Here is a 2,500-nt window from a genome sequence, read left to right on the forward strand (position 1 = left end):
TTAGTGAATATAATGAAGATTTATTATATTAGTAAATATAATGGAGATACTTTTTAAGGATTAATCTAATGTCAACAGAATTTACATAGGCCTGAACAAGTATTTAGGTTTCAAAGGTGATGTTCTGATACCTTTGATATATATAGTGAACACCTATTATTTATATCTTTTTTTCTTGCTCCTTGTTTTCATTACTTATTTATTATGTGTACATCATACATTTTCACTCTTCCTTTTATTTCCTCCCCCTGTTTATTTCTTGTGGTTTCCATGCTCCGTATCACTTGTGTTTTATGGAATGTATCTTTGAATTTAATAATCCAGAAAAATAACCCTTGCATTCAAATAGCTTAATTAAGCAAACAATATATGAAAATTAGGATAATTTGGTCACATCTTTTAACCCCCAAAAAAAGAAAAATCTCATATACATTGATTTTGTCCTGTTTTTCTGGGCACAGGGCAATGCTTTTTTTTTTTTTTTTTTTTTTTTTTTGGTAGGAGAGAGTATTATAGTTGTTAGATAAGCTGAACAAAGAAAAATTTACCATTTGACTATTAGTGTTTCCTTGAAAAGATATAAAGAAAATTTATTTACCTTTTATGTCAACTAATTTGAATGGTTGTGATGTGTACTTACATGATTGATTGATTGATTCACCCCCGCCCATATGTAAACGTGTGCATTTGCATATGTACACAAATACTTATACTTGCTAATATATATGCTTATGTACACTCACACAAGCAAACACATATAGTAAGAGACAATAGATAGAGAGACAGACATATAGGTAGTTAGATAGAAACAGAAAGATGTAGTTAAATAGATTTTTTTTATATTTGTATATACATGTATCTATCTGTCTATCTGTTTATATATTTAACTCCACGGTGACAGATGACATAAGAGCCAGTGACTCGTAAACACGTCATGACTTGCAGCCGATGGGCCGCCTGTCCACAGCTTAGACCTAGCCGCAAAATCTAGACTGCTAGAAATATTACATTACAAATATATCATGCCCTGTCATTATTGGGATTTTCTTTTCTTTACACATACACCACACCACACCACATGCCTACGCATACACATACACATACATGTATATATCTTTTATTTTCAATATAAAAGAATTATGGCTGTTTTTATAATGTAATTGAAACAAATAACAGTGAATACTTGTAACCTCTAGTGAACTAAACTATTTGTTTATCTGTATCAGGCAGACATGTCTGTACGTTGTAACAGTATTATATAAGGTTAAGTACATTATGATTAAGGATGAGCATCAGTGTTTTGTTGTAAGGAAAGTTCTATAACTTTCTATGGTTCTGCTGTAAAGAAGAATGTTTATTGTAGTTGATTTTCAGGATACCATTTTATGAATTATATAAAACTATATTTATTTCTTTAAGAGGTTTTATTTTGTGTGGAAAAAAATGTATACTATTTCTGCCGTGAAGAATGAACAGTATCAGGAAAATTCACATGTGAGTGCATGTCAGACACTTATGTATTTGTGATTCAACAAGTAAATCCAGGAAAAAAATATCATGCTAACTTTGCTCTACCTGTAAACATTAATATGGCTCTACACCATTCTTTTGGTGATTTGTGAATAAGTTATTGAAGAAGTATATTTAATAGACTCTTGAATATGGCTTTGCATAAGGAAATTGATGCAGTTTGGATTTTTTGTTACTTCTGATTTTACCTGTGATGATCTCAATTAGGCTTATGATTTATATATAAATGTACATTTTTTCCCTTGTTCCTCTACATGTTGACTACTGGTTATACAAGTGAATTCACTTCTTCATATTTTATTGTGGAACTTTCCTCAGTGTATGAGTTCAACTTAGATTGACAAGTACATAACAGACCCATTTCACATTACAATCACCTAAAGATACTTTTCATCAGAGAATTATTTAGAAGCTATATATACACAACTAATAAAAGGTTATTGCCTCTTCTTTAGACAGACACACTCATTATAATTCACCATTTTTATGCATCTCTCACTTTTTTTTTTTTGGGGGGGGGCAGTATTAGTTGTGTGTATTTGAGCAAATTAAATCTGACAACTTGTGTGTATTGTTTCTTCTAAAAAGTGGAATTGTTCTAGGGTAGCTAAAATTTGAAGAAGTAAATCTTTGATTTAATAAGATCTGTGCAGCCTCATTATTCACCAAAAGAGAGGAGACAGAACTTGAATTTCCTTTATTTTTTCTTATTTTTTAGATTATATTTATGTTTTGAAGTGTGATATTTTCAATATTCCTAGATATATTGTCTTACAATTATCCATTCATTTAGCCTATTTTGTTATTAGATATAATTTTAAGTTATATGAACCAGATTACTATTCCATACAAAGTAGAATTTTTATAGTTGTGTTTGATAATTTTGCCATCTTAAATTACAAGATTATAAGAACTATGACATGTAGTACCTGTAGAAGCACGTGTATGCTCCCTCAAAGATGGCCACCTA

General features: G+C 30.2%; 2 protein-coding genes across 3 annotated transcripts in view; both read left to right on the forward strand.

Annotated features, from left to right (window-relative positions):
• LOC113817723 (alpha-amylase) overlaps positions 1-2,500 on the forward strand; it is a 221,751-nt gene that overhangs the window by 130,450 nt on the left and 88,801 nt on the right. The gene's annotated exons all lie outside the window — the stretch shown is intronic.
• Positions 1-2,500, forward strand: part of LOC113825179 (cystinosin homolog) — an 8,478-nt gene that overhangs the window by 5,137 nt on the left and 841 nt on the right. Inside the window, exon 2 of the mRNA XM_027378017.2 lies at positions 1-2,500. This exon is cut by the window's left edge and continues 1,055 nt beyond it; it is cut by the window's right edge and continues 841 nt beyond it. The gene's annotated coding sequence lies outside the window, so the exon portion shown is untranslated.

Source organism: Penaeus vannamei, chromosome 31, assembly GCF_042767895.1.
Source record: "Penaeus vannamei isolate JL-2024 chromosome 31, ASM4276789v1, whole genome shotgun sequence".
In the NCBI taxonomy this organism is placed as follows: Eukaryota; Metazoa; Arthropoda; class Malacostraca; order Decapoda; family Penaeidae; genus Penaeus; species Penaeus vannamei.